The following is a 14,721-nucleotide window of genomic DNA, read 5'->3' as shown; positions in this document are numbered from 1 at the left end:
TCAGGACTGTTGTCAAATTTGGGAAGCATCCTGTCAAGTTCCTCTTATATCTGAGCAGTAAGATTTCAGGGCATAGCAAGTTTTCCTTGCAGTTTCTAATCCTAATTAATCTTGGAATTGACAATGTTCATTAATCACATTACATGGGGCCCAACTGGGGCCTTAAGAGGGGCCTGGAGAGTCAGGGTCCCTGAAGCTTAAGCTTCTCTAGCCTCTGGTAAATTTGCCTTTGTCTGGAGGCTCTTATGGGAGAGGGAGATTATCTAAGCAGAGGGGCTGCTGAGCAGAGGACAGCAGACTCTGGAGGCTGCGGGGTGGATGCAGGAGCAGGGAGTCAGTTAGGGGGCTTAGTTCAGGCTCCAGGCAAGCAGTGGTGGGGCATAAGATTCTGGGATTTTCTGGGATGTGCTAACCTGGAGAAGGAGAAGGGAGGCCTCAGAGTGGTCCAGATCAGATCTGTTACCTGATTTCTCTCTTTCGTCCATGTTCTCTGGGGGCTGAGCCTAAGCAGACCTCCTCACTCAAGACTACCACCCCTCATGGAGACCTGGAGTCTCAGCCCCTACCAAATTGACTACAGATGGAGGAGCCAACAGGGACATCATTCTGACTTGTGACGTGATGAGGTGCTGAGCAGATGAGTGCAGTTTGGTCTCCTAATGAGCTCACTGGGGACTTGTGGAGGGGTGGGGAGGAGCCAGGCCACAGAGGAGGTGGGAGGAGAGACCACACTCTGTCTGTGAGGGAGGGAAGAGGCTGCTGGGGCACAAGAAACAAGGCTCTCGATGGTAATACCTAGCAGGCCGTCACTGCCCTGCCAGCTGCAGACTGTTAGAGGCCAGAGGATTTGGAAATGGATTTGTTGACAGTGGTTGACCTCCACCTCTCACTCCCGAGCCAGGAAATAAAGGCATTAGGCCAATCTGTGACGTTAAGGAAGAGAAAGAGCTCAATAAGTTGCCTGAGTGGAGGGCAGGTGTCACTGCATTGAGGCTGAAGTTAGGGGACATCATTGGTCATGGGTGGCCTCTGATAGCTTTGAAGCCACTGTTATTCCCCACTTGGGTCCCTCAACCAGGGTCACCTAGTACCTAAAGCCCACCCACCTGCAAAGACCATGCAGGTTGGACTGGGCATGAGGATGAAGCCAACGCAGGACCAGAGATGGGAGGGGATTTCAGTGGGGGAGATGGCCCTGAGCGACATGAGTAATGTTTGTTTTAGTCTCAATTAGGGTGGAAACTCACTGAAAACAGTAACAAAAAGGAATGAAATATTGGAGGGAAAAACTCCATCTTCCACAATATGAGTAGAACCAAGGGCTGGGTGGTTGAGGATGCAGGGGGTGGTGCAATTCTGCAGTTTTAAACTGCGAGGAAAGACTATGCCTCATTGAGAAGGTGACTCTTATAAGTTAAATTGTGTCCCCTCCCAAATTCATATTCATGTTGAAGTCCCAATCCTCAGTACCTCAGAATTGTGGCCTTTTTAAAAGATACGGTCCTTACAGAGGTAGTTAAGTTAAAATAAGGTCATTAGAATGGACCTTAATCCAGTATGACTGGTGTCCTTTTACAAAGGGAAAATTGTGAGATAGACACACACAGGGAGAATGACACATGAAAATGAAGGCAGAGATGGGAGTGATGCATCTATAAACCAAAGAACAACAAATATTGCCAGAAAACCACCAGAAGAGAGAGGCATGGAACAGATCCTCCCTCACAGCCCTCAGAAGGAACCAACCCTGCCAACACTTTGATCTAGGACTAATCACCTCCAGAAGTATGAGACAGAAAAGTTCTGTTGTTTACATCACTCAGTTTGCGGTACTATTATACAGCCCTAGCAAATTGATACAGTGACATTGGATGAAATACTTAAAAGAGATGAGGAAGTTGGCTAGGCAGATTCTGGAGAAGATGTTCCAGGCAAAAGGAACAACTAAGGCAATGGCAGAAAGAACAGGTGGACAGCAAGGGAGGATGACTTCAGGGGTAAGTGGGGGGTGCAGAGAGGAAGACCTCACAGTCCACTGGACACCTTTGGATTTCACGTTGAGTGAAATGGGGAGACACAGCAGGGTCCGGACCTAACAGTTTCACAGGTCCACTCTGCCCACTGGGTAGAGAAGAGCACAGGAGGGAGAGGGAAGCAAGGGGACCAGGTGGGAAGCTACTGCAATGATGCAGGTGAGAAATGATGGTGGCACAGGGCAGGTGGTGATGGGGATCAGACTCTGGACCCATTGTTGATGGGAGAGAAGATAACAGGGTTTGCTGGTGAGCAGGGTGTGAGGTATGAGGAGACAGAGGACTGCGAGGCTTCAGGTCCAATCAATTTCAGGATGGAGTTGTTGTTCACTGGGCAGGAAAGATGAAATCTAAGGTGTGCAGTCCTTGAAAGGCAGTGACCTGGTGATTGGAGAGAGGACAGGTGAGTTGATGGACAGGCCACAAGGGACTGAGTTCTCTAACTCAGCATTGCAGGGGTGATGATCTGAGAAGACAGCAAGCTGGCAAACCATTGACATTCTCCACCCTTGGCCCCCTTAGCTCTGACAGCCCAAGGGAAAGAGGTGTGAAGGAGGGTGTGGGAGGGACATCTGGGCCACAGCTCACAGAGACTTAATGAGATTTGCCAAGAACACGCCCACCTGCTGACCCTGAAAACTGAGGAAGATCGGTCCCCCAGGGCAAAGGAAATGATGAATTTGCTCTGAAGGTGTTTGAGATGGTGAACCCAAACAGAATGTAAGGACTACCCAGCTCACTGCCCCACCCAGCCCCACACCAAATGGCCACCCCACTGAGATGAGGCATGACCAGCAAGGAGAAACACAAGACCCACACACAGGAAGTGCCTCCTGCTAACAAAAGGAAATGCACACTTGAGCAAAAGATGGAAGAACTTGCCTCCTAAGAGGAATTACCCAAGATCCAGGACCAGGATGACTCAGTACAAAACAAAAACTCAAAGAAGAGAGTGAGATTCAAAGAAGAATTATCCGTGGAAGTTATAAAATGAGAGAAGAAAAATGAGCTGGTCTACCTCTTAGGAGAGAAATGAAACAAATGGAAACATTGCAGAGATGAATGTCGCATAAAAACCAACCACAAAGACGATATATCATAACTGGAGATTCTATCAGGGAAATAGAAATCGGCTTCAGGAAATCACTCAAGTCAAAGTGGAAGAAAACAAAGTTGTAATAACGAATGCAATGAGGACAAAGGACATGAGAGACAGAACAAGGAGATCTGGTATATTCATAATGTTGCTGAAGAATAGAATACACACACACGCACACATAGTTTCCAAAGAACCCCAATATGTTATACAACATCAGGCTACATTTCCAGGGCACTTGCTTTGTGGCAGGACCTGGGCTAGGAATTCAGAATCCCAGTTGCCTTTGTGCCAGCTACAGGTAAAGAAAGCAGATGATTTAATGAAAATAAGAGAAACAGGATAAATGCTAAAAAATATAAAAAAGTTCCTCTGGAGTGTGGGCTATCATTTATTGAGTCACATGTCAGACACTATGCATTATTGTATGTGTATGTGTGTATCATCAACAGGTTGGGAATGAGTTGTGTATGAGCAGCATATGATGGAGCCAGAATTCAAGAGCCAGGTGTGTCTGCTTCCCAGTTCATCCTCCTTCTCCTTGAGTGTGCTGCCTTCAGTCTCACATCAGCTGGAAGTCATCCATCACATCTGTAAGGAAAGCACCAGCGATGGTAAATCCTGGGGGTCTTGTTATTAGGGCTTATTACAAGGGGTCTTGTCCTCCTGGGGCTGGGGAGGAGGACATGACTGATACCCGTGTGAAGAGCACAGGTGTGTAAATAATTTCCATACTCAGGCAGGTGGGGCTTGGAAGAACAGTAAGCAAACTCATCAAGCAAAATTACAATCCAGGGTCAAGTCTCTTTGCAAGATAAACAGTGGAGTATCCATCAAACCACAGCTGGGGCCCAGGATGAGCTAAGAATTCAGGATCACAGGATAGTGGGAGAGACCAGCCGTTAGAGGGGACACGTGCCAGAGGAAACAAGGTAACAGGTCTACTGAAGAAAGAACATTTGAAGACCATTCTGTGCTGAGCAGAGGAGAAATGCAGGCTGCCCGCCTCTGCTTTTAAGATGGCCTGATGGGGTTCGCTACCCTGCTTGTTTAGCCACAAGCACAGAATATACGATGTAGGAATGATTGCGCTGGAGCTGTGAGTGGACGTGCAACTGTAGCACATAATAGTTCTTTGAGTCCAGGGCTGGGTCCCTTAGTGTTCATCCCAAACTCTCACTTGCTTTTTGGCGTATTAAGATGCTTCTGATTCCTTATGCCTTCTTTGCCTGGTACCCAGGTTCCTCACTTGGGGTCAGTATCCCAGAATTCCACTCATGAAAAGAGGGAGCTGAGGAGAAAACCTCGAGGATCGCCTTCAGAGTAGACTCAGGGAAAGAGACAGATACCGAGTGGACAGATGGAGAGGTGTGGGCTAGATGAGTCGGGGGCACAGAAGCCAGAGAAGAGGGTTGGAAGGAGGCATCAAGTTCTAGGAGGCTAAGGGCCAAAGTGAGGGTTTGGTGGTGAGAATCGGAACTGAGAAGGCAGTTTTGGCAGCATGGTGGGCTAAGAAGCCAATTTGCAAGAGCTTCAGAAGCAGTGGAGGAGGAATAAGAACAGCTTTCCAGGCAGCCCAAGCCCCAGCATTCATTCCTGCATCAACTCTACACCACCAACCCACCCCCACCTGTGTGTCTCAGACCACCTGCTCCAGTGGGATAAACCCTTCCCATTGCCTTACTTGCATAACCTTCTTTGCACCTGTGTGTTGACCTTTCATTCTGGAACACCTTCCTCCCCTCTCACCACAAAACCCTGTTTTGGAATCCATATTCTTAGTATTGGAAGAGACCTTAGAAATCACTCAGTGGTCAACTCTTTCATGCAAAATTTAAAGAAACTGAGACCAAGAGAAGAACATGACATGTAGAAGGTCACACAGCAAGAGAATGGCAGGGTATGTCAGTCATCTATCCCATAATACTGCTGTATGATAAACCAACCCAAACTTGGTGGCTTCAAACAAAAACCATTTTCACTCATGTCTGTGGCTCGGCAGCTATGGCTCTGCCAACCTTGGTTGGGCTGGGCTAGGCTTGGCTCCAGACCATGGGTTTGGCTCAAGTTCACTCCATGAGTCTCTTATTCATCTGCTACCAGCAGGCCAGGCAGGGCATCCTCTTTTCATGAGGTCAGAAGAAGTACAGAGGGCAAGCTCAGCCACACACACTGAAAACCTTTGCCTGCATCACAACTGCTAATATCCCACTGACCAAAGCAAGGCATACAGCCAAGCCCAAAGCCAAGCAGCTGTTCCCCAATGTTATACACAATGTTAAGACACAAAGAACTTATAGGCAACCATATGAACGTGCTCACTGCCCAGAGAGGCAATCCACAAAAGAAGATTGAAATGGCCAATAAGCAGAGGAAAAGATGTTTTTCAACTGATCAAAGAAATGCATGTGCAAAGAGAGGTTTGTTTTCCATTCACTAGATAGGTAAAGATTAAGAAAATTGACAAACCCACTTAGCTCATTGGAAAATGGACACCCTCATGTCCCAATGAAAGCAGTGCTAATTGATTTAACCCTTTTGGAAAGGCAGTTTGGCAATATGCATCAAAATGTAAAATGAGCGAGTCTTTTTTCCTGATAATCTCACTTCCAAGGAGTCTATTGATGGAAGCAATCACGTAAACTCACAAAAAAGAGGTGTGCTGCAGTGGTTCATCAGGGTGTAGTTTATTTCATAAGATCAAATAGCCATAAGGAAGGAATTGATTTGTTAAATTAGTGCAAATCTATAAAATGGAATATAATGCAATGATATAAAATGATGTAATTCTGCAACTATTAAAGTGGAAAGACATTCACAATACCTTGTAGAGGAAAAACAAAAAGTGGGCACAGACCCAGAAGCCCATTTATTGGTATCAAGAAATATAAACAGGATAGTGACCAAAATATTAGCAATGGTTCTACTTCAGTAGTACAATTTGGGGAAATGTCTACTTCTTTGTATTTTTCCCTAATATTTGAAATGTTTATGATGACACACACCATTTTATAAAACACAAAACTTTAAAAGAAATGAATTCAGTTTAAGCATTTTTGCTCTGAAAAAGACATGAAGAACAGTTATGGTAATAAATCGCACTAAATTTTGAACAGAAAAAAAATCTTTATAATAATTTTCTTTTTTAGTTGGTTTTCTGGTAAGTTAACTGGAAAAATTTTTTAATGTAACTTAATTAGCCCCGCTTTGGGATTCGATCGAAGTATTAATTTTACCATGTGCTTTGAAAGTGCTTTCTTTAGTGCTCTTTACTTTGGAGGGAGGAAGGCACTGTCTACCAATTACTTATAGGTCAGAAGCTGTCACATGACAGCTGTTTCTGACTGTTTCTGCCTGGGGACCATATTCTAAGCACAGTCACGGAAATGCAAGAACACATATTCAGAAACACAACTCCAAATGTATGCTGACTCCAGGATGAGCTAACATTTATCAGATATTTACGATGTTCTAAGGACGTGACATCCTTGGTTTCATTCACTTTTCATGCCTACTCTTTGATAGAGGTATATTGATTTATGAGGAAACTGAGAATTGCACCATTTAAGGGACTTAACTAGGATCCTGAAGTTCGTAAGTGACTAAGTTCCAGCAGGAGTCACACCTCAACCCAAAATTTCAGTAAATGATGGAAGGTACCAAGAAATAAATCTAGGAAACTATGTGCAAGACCTTTAAGGAGAAAATTATGGAACTTTATTGAAGGACATAAAGGAAAAGCTGAATAAAGCGAGAGATATAACATGATTATAGATGGGAGGACCAATAGTCTAAAGATGTCAATTACCCTCCAAGCAAATCTATGAATGCAGTGTAATTACAATTATTAAAATTCCAAAAGAGCTTCAGGTAAAACTGAGTGGCTGATTCAAAAGCTCATGTGGGAAATAATTTTGAATAACAAGGACAACTCACCCCCCCCCAACACCAAGGTTTATGATAAATCTCTCGTTTTTCAGACAGTGTGGTGTTGGTTTAGTTCAAGGTAAAGAGGCCAGTGGAGGGAAGAGTAACAGATGGGATGTGTGCAGGGACTCCATATACAATAGAGAGAGCATTGCAAATAAGAGAGGAAAGATAGATGGCACAATAAGTCATGCTAGGAAAGTGACTATATGTAGGGGGAACTCCTTATGTCTTATAGGAAAGGTAACTGTGCAAAGTAAAACTTTACTATGAGAACCATGAAAAATAAAACTTAAACAATAAGAAAAAATAATTCTGCTTAATGACCTTAAAAGGGAAAGAATTTCTTAAACAAAACATGCAAACGTCCAAACTGTAATGGAAGAGATTGATAGAATTGAATACAATAAACAATAAAATTAAAAACTTGTCTATGATAGAAGAATTAGTCAAAGTTGAAAAAGAAAAAAAAATCACAGCCTGGAAGAGGATATTTGCCATGCATATCACCAATTAAGAATTATCATCCAGAATACACAAAAATTTCTTACAAATAATGAGAACATGACAAACTATCCAATAGAAAAATGTATACAGAGAAAATAGAAATGCATGACCGATAATCAAAAGATATTGATTATCTAGTGACTTCTAGTGACTTCCTCACTAGAAGTCAGAGCAACGCAAATTAAAATAATAGGGATATGTCACCTCACACTCTCATGCATGGCAGGTGAAATTGTAAATTGTTGCATACACTGAGACTTGGCAATGTCCTCCAAAGTCAAAGACATTCCTACTCTAAGACTCAGAAATTCCACATCTATGAATAAACAACAGAGAAACTCAGGCACATGTGCACAAGGAGACAGGCAAGGGGTTCCTGCACCATTGTGTGCAGTAGAGACAACATAACATTCTAAATATCCATCACTAGGAATATGGCTATATAAATTGTAGTGTAATCACAAAAGGGAATACTACAGAGCAGTTAACATTAATGAGTTCTCTTTGCAGATATCAACCTGAGTGAATCTCCTAGACATCTTGGTGAGTAGAAGATGTCTGTGGCAAGAAGACATGTGTATGTCACTATGGAATAATGGCTGTGGAGGCTGGTTCAGCCCCAGCATCAACACTTCCAGCTGTGGGTCCTTGTGTAAGTTGTCTTAACCTCTTTGTTCCTTGGCATCCTTGTTGGGGATAACAATGCCAGGGTTGTGGTGAGTAGAGAACGTATTACTGCATGGAAACAACTTAGAATGGAGCTTGGTGCACAGTAAGCACTTGCCAAATATTAGCTATTTTGGAGATATACATATATGATACCTTAGAAATTGTGGTCCCCTCTGTGGATGGAGGGTAGGGAATAGGATTGCATTCAGAGTTCAACTGCACTTGAAATATTTTATTTCTTTAAAAAATAAGGATAGGGGTTTCCCTGGTGGTGCAGTGATTGAGAGTCCACCTGCCGATGCAGGGGACATGGGTTTGTGCCCCAGTCCAGGAAGATCCCACATGCCGTGGAGCAGCTGGGCCCATGAGCCGTGGCCACTGAGCCTGCGCGTCCGGAGCCTGTGCTCCACAACGGGAGAGGCCACAACAGTGAGAGACCCACATACCGTGAAAAAAAATAATAAAAAAAATAAAAAGTAAGGCTAAACAGATAGCATGAGAAATTTCCTTTATGATGACGTAAGAGTTCGGTAATGGCCACATTGGCAATGTATGGATCTGTACTTCCCATAAAACGGCAGAGAACTTCACAAACAGCACACGTACACACAAATGAATACATATAAAACCTGGTGAAATCAGAATAAGGTCTGTATCTAGTTAATAGAATCGTGCCAATGTTTTTTGGTTTTGTTTTCATTTTTTGGTTTTGATGTTATACTATAGCGAAATAAGCTGTTACAGTCAAGGGAAGCTAGGTAGAGGGTACCCAGGAAGTTCAGTGTGAAGAGTGCCTATTAGGAAGCACCCCGAGATCCACAGCTGTGGGAGGGAGGGAAGGAAGCAGGGATGGTGGGGGAGTTGGGGTCTGATGCAGTCCGGAGGGTGGCCTCAGCTGACCACAGGGAGCACGAGAATGAAATGGCCCAGGGGAGTGGTCAGCCTGGGGCCTTAATGTTGGTCCTCTGTCCCACCCCCTCTAGTCCTGGGTGTGTATCTGGGAAGAGCGGGATTGCAGCGCTTCTCCAGGAGAGGGAGTTCCTGGAGAACGGGCGTAGGGGCTGAGGGGACACTGCCATGCACCACCCAGACACCCCCATCCCTGAAAGAACTTGCCATCCCACTTCCTAATACAGGCCCTTCATGCTGAACTTCCTCCCAGACCATTCCCAAGGCACCTGCTGGAGGAGGGACACCAGGGTGGAGGCCCAAGGGGTTCCTGGGGGTACATGAGGAGGCCAGATGAGGCCAAACCGCCCTCCAGGCAGGATCAGAGTCCTGTGGCCTTGCAGAGCCTGTGGTGAGAAACTCAGACGCTGCCCTATGAGGGCTGCCCAGGGCCCAACAGCAGCCGGGGAGAGAGCAGGCGGGGTGGCCATTGGGCCGAGGCCACGGCAGCACTTCCCATGGCTCGTCTCTTACTTTTAGCCCAGGTGCCTCTGTGACAAAATCAAATACCTGAAGCATTTTCACTGCCAACCCCCTGGTTCTGCACTGCAGAATTTTGTCAACAGGGGTGAATCTGGTTTTTTCCCTTCCTATACCCCTAACTTCTTTCTCAGAAAGTGAGAAACCTGGTGCTCATTAACCCCCCATTTGAAATCAATCTTCCAGTGCAGGCTTAGCTGCCCGACTTCACACTCCCCCCTGGCGTGAGCCCCCACCTCACCCCACTGCTTCCCAGTGTGGACACTCCCTACTCACTGGGGTAATTTATTCCATGCCTGTGGTAAGCACTTAATAATTGTTCATTGGGTGAATGAATGAATGAACGAATGAATGAATGTTTGTTATCTCCAACCCCTAGCATAGTGCCCATGGCAGTTTATAATACTTATATTATTAATAAATGAACAAATAGATATGAGAAGAACAGTAGAACCCAGGAACTCATAATTTAGCACAAATCAGACATGAAGTTTATCCTTCATGCATCTGCAAACAATGTTCTGCTGAACCATTTGAAAGTGTCGGCAAGATTAGGAATGGCATGTCTGTCCTATTAATATTCATAAATTCATTGCCCAGAATTGACTTCAGTGATGATATAAGACCGGGAGGCAAAGAATGGTGTGGGGTCCTAGCAGTATGAGAGGAAGGTCAAGGTCAGAAGTGGGCCTCTTGGCTCTGCTGCTCAGGAGGTGCTCTCACACTGCAGGTGGACATAGTAATAACAATAAGATGGTAATGATAAATGATGGAGATTTGTGTGTGTGTGTGTGGACACAGCCACCCTAGGAGTTGAGTGCTATGGTCATCTCTATTTCTCAGAGGAGGAAACAGGGTTTGGGGGATCTGGGGGACGAGAGTGAAGGCCATGCAGAGCAGCCCTCGGACCAGCACGAGGGGCAGAGAGGAACAGCGGCCGAGACACTGAAACTGTAGACCAAGGAGCCACGGACAGAAGTGTGGGTGAAACAGAAAAAGGAGATACTTTCCTTGAGCTGAAGAAGCAACTGGCCTCCAAATCCCCCCATCACTATACAAAATATAAGGATTTCAGCTCTGGGATGCCTCACAGAAATCAGTGTCCTCTGTATTGATGTTTCCTTGAGAGGCGAACTCCCCACAGGAATGCTCTTTAGTGTGCTTGCCTAGGGAGGAGCTCTTGGATATTTAAGAACTCCCTCATTCCAAACAGAAGCCTCCGTGCCTCTCTGAGAAATACGACAGTGATGGTGTCTAGGACGCTGAGAAGTGGCATGCCTCCCTCTACCCAGTTTCAGGGCGGAGCTCACCAGTGGAAAGTCTGAAGAAAGAGTTGGATACAGATCGGCCTTCCCTGGTGTGCAGGATCGTAGATCCTCGAGAGCATGTGAAAGAAAATGACTTAGATGTTGTTCTCAGCCCACAGAGACTAAGCTTTAGAGGACGCTGCCACGTGACCGCTGCTGTTAGCTCCTGGCACTCAGGAAGCCCATTGGATAAAGACAGTGATGTGCTCCGTTTGCTTGGCGGATGAAGGATTGGCAGTGGGAAGATAATCTCCCCTCGGACCTTTGAGAAGGATTGCCGTCTTAGCCATAAGGACCTGCAAGACTTGAGAGACAGAGACTGAGAGAGGGACTACAAAGACAAGCGTTTCAGGAGGGAGTTTGTGGATAGTAAGCGTGTCTTTGAGCATAGAAGAGATGATTCCTACACAGAAGAAGAACCAGAATGGTTCTCAGCTGGACCCACAAGTCAGTCTGAAACCACTGAGCTGACTGGCTTTGATGATAAGATACTGGAAGAAGTTCATAAGGGGAGAAAAAGAACAAGGCAACGGACAGCCTCTGTGAAGGAAGGCGTAGTCGAGGGCAATGGAGGAGTGGCCAAAGAGGATGAGGTGGAAGTCATCCTCTAACAGGAGCCTGCTGCTGATCAGGAAGCGCCAAGGGATGTCGTCTTGCCCAAGCAGTCCCCAGGAGAATTTGACTTTAATGAGTCCTTCTTTAACCTTGATAAGGTGCCATGCTTGGCTTCGATGATAAAAGATGTTTTGGGAGAAGGGTCAGTTTCTGCCGGTTGGTTCCCTAACCCGAGCCGATCAGGAAGCCGATCCAGCAGTCTTGGGTCAACAATGCATGAAGAGCTGGAGAGATGTGCAGGTCTGGAACAGGCCATCCTCTCTCCTGGACAAAACACGGGGAATTATTTTGCTCCTATACCATTAGAAGACCATGCTGAAAATAAAGTAGATATTCTAGAAATGCTACAGAAAACCAAAGTGGATTTAAAACCCCTCCTTTCCAGCCTTTCTGCAAATAAAGAAAAGCTTATAGAGAGTTCACATTCAGGGGTTGTGCTTTCAGTGGAAGAGGTAGAAGCAGGGCTCAAGGGCTTGGAGGTGGACTAGCAGGTGAAGAATTCAATTCCCTTTATGGCAGAGCATTTAGAGGAGACCCTGAGCATTGTGAGCAGCAATTCACAGCTCAGAAAAGATGGAGATATGACTGCGTTCAACATGCTAGTGAGCACCATGAAGGCAAGTAGAACTCTGCCTTCTCAGCCCAAAGTCAGCCGAACCCTTGAAAGCCCCTGCTGAGATTCCAGGCCAACCTGTCCCTAAGAACATCTTGCAGGAACTTCTGGGTCCACCTGTTCAGAGACCTGCTTCTCCCAATCTTCTGAGTGGCCTTATGGGGAGCTTGGAGCCTAAGACATCTTTACTGGGCCAAAGAGTACCCTCTCCTCCCTTGTCACAGGTGTTTCAGTCAAGAGCAGGCTCAGCAGACTACCTTGGTCCCAGAATACCATCACCAATTTGTTTCAGACCAGGACCACAGCAGCTTCTCGGAGATCCATTCTAAGGCATGCGCAAGCCCATGATCCCTGTCACAGCCCAGATGAGCCAGCTAGAATTGCAGCATGCAGCTTTGGAGGGGCTGGCCTGTCACATGACCTTGCAGTGCAGGCAACAAACTTCTACCAGCCTGGTTTTGGTAAACCGCAGGTGGACAGAACCAGAGATGGATTCAGAAGCAGGCAACCATGAGTGACCAAGTCTCCAGCACCTGTGCACCCAGGGAATTCCTCTTCCCCTGCCTCGGCCGCCTCCATCACAAGCATGCTTTCTCCTTCCTTCACTCCTACCTCAGTGATTCATAAGATATATGAGAGCAAAGAGAAAAGCAAGGAGGAGCCAGCATCTGGAAATCAGCTCTTGGTGACAGTAAAGAGGACACTCAGAAGCCCAGTGAAGAGAACCTCCTGTCATCCAGGTCTGTGCCCACCACTGATTGAGACTCTTCTCCCACTATAAATCCCAAACTGTCAACCATACAGTGGTTTTCACCTTGCACCCCACTATCCCAGACCAAACGTTACACCAAAGAACAAAATTATCGACCTAAAGCAACTAGGAGAAAAACACCCATCTTGGTGTCACCAGTTCCAGGAACACCTTTTCTCCACCCTGACCACAAAGTCCCCCTTGTACCCCATGTCCCCATTGTTCAACCTGCTCTCCAGCTTCACCCAGGGTTGGTCCAAATGATGCTGGCCCAGGGAGTACATCCACAGCATCTTCCAAGTTTTCTCCAACCTGGTGTGCTCCTGGGGTGGACCTGAATCATTTACAGGGAATATCTGGCCCAATCTTGGGTCAACCTTTTTACCCTTTACCTGCCACTAGTCACCCTCTCCTAAACCCTCATTCTGGGACACATCTGCATCTGGCATTGATGCAACAGCAGCGACAGTGCTCAGTTCTTCATCCTCCAGGCTCTGGTTCCCAGGCAGCTGCTGTCAGCATTCAGACGACTCCTCAGAATGTGCCCAGATGGTTAGGCGTGCCCCATGTGCACTCCCAGCTAGAGCACTGCCCCAGCCATAGGAGCAGCTCCCCCCATGGGCCTTGCCAAATGGTGTGGCTCAGATGTGCAAGAGCAGCCCCTGCCCTCCATGCCCGCCAAAGTCATCAATGTAGATGAATTGGAGTACTGACAGTGAACAGGGCAGCAGGCTTGCCTAAGCAGCTTCTCATGGCACCCTGGTCAGGACTCTGTTTCCTCATCTCATGTTGGTTTATGGGCTTTTACTTTGTAGCACTCTGTGCGAAGCTGTTTAATGGCACCCAGGCACCAGGTGTGGTCTACATTATGATGGAAGGAACTTAACCAATCCAGTGGAGCCTACATGGTCTGAATACAGGATGCAGTGTTGTCAGTCCCAGAAACAGTCTTTTTTTTTTTTTTGTAAGATATGTGAATGAAGTGTTGATGTCTTCACCAAGAGGTGGCACCTTAAGAGTTCTGAGGAAATAAATGTATAGACCCTTATGTACAGACCTGTGTATAAACAACTTTTGTACATACATATAGGATAGCTTTTTTGAACTTATACAGCTGTATGTAAAAGTAGCTGATATTAGTTAAGCCTATGTCAACAGTTTGGATTTTTTTTTTGCCCTTGTACATCTGGAACTTTTTCTTTTGGTTGATTAAAGTTGCATATGCTAAGTGTGAAAAAAAAAGAAAACTGGGTTTTGTAAACAGGGCGGATTCTAGTTTGCCCCTTCTTCATGTTGGTCAATCTTTTCTCAGATGTTGAAACTCTGGCTCCCATTATGCTTGGTATTTATTCCTATGATCAGAGAGATGGGATCGTTGGTCTACAGTCACTCAGATTCATGGTGAACAGTACGGCATGTGCATCTAGAATGTTGGTTTCATAAGTTCACTTTCAGGAAATGCTCCTGCAGGAATGATCATGGGCCTCAGGATACCATGTGTTTAAACTGAATGGAGGGGCTTCCCTGGTGGCACAGTGGTTAGAAATCTGCCTGCCAATGCAGGGGACATGGGTTTGAGCCCTAGTCTGGGAGGATGCTACAGAGCAACTAAGCCCATGCACTGCAACTGTTGAGCCTGTGCTCTGGAGCCCACAAGCCACAACTACTGAGCCTGCATGCCACAACTGCTGAAGTCCACATGCCTGATGCCCATGCTCTGCAATGGGAGGGCCCACTGCAGTGAGAAGCTCATGCACCGCAACGAAGAGTGCCCC

At 46.0% G+C, this 14,721-nt stretch overlaps 1 pseudogene across 1 annotated transcript; it reads left to right on the top strand.

The window, feature by feature from the left end:
- The first annotated feature begins 8,765 nt into the window (after positions 1 to 8,765).
- LOC309958268 (eukaryotic translation initiation factor 4E transporter-like) lies at positions 8,766 to 13,659 on the top strand (annotated as a pseudogene). The gene is made up of 5 exons: positions 8,766 to 8,782; positions 9,216 to 9,286; positions 10,618 to 10,720; positions 10,831 to 11,029; positions 11,516 to 13,659. The product of its transcript is annotated as a eukaryotic translation initiation factor 4E transporter-like (transcript).
- Positions 13,660 to 14,721: the final 1,062 nt, after the last annotated feature.

The sequence above is a fragment of the Leucopleurus acutus genome, assembly GCF_964270905.1.
Source record: "Leucopleurus acutus genome assembly, chromosome: 2".
Classification (NCBI taxonomy): Eukaryota; Metazoa; Chordata; class Mammalia; order Artiodactyla; family Delphinidae; genus Leucopleurus; species Leucopleurus acutus.
This window is presented reverse-complemented; position numbering and strand designations above follow the sequence as displayed.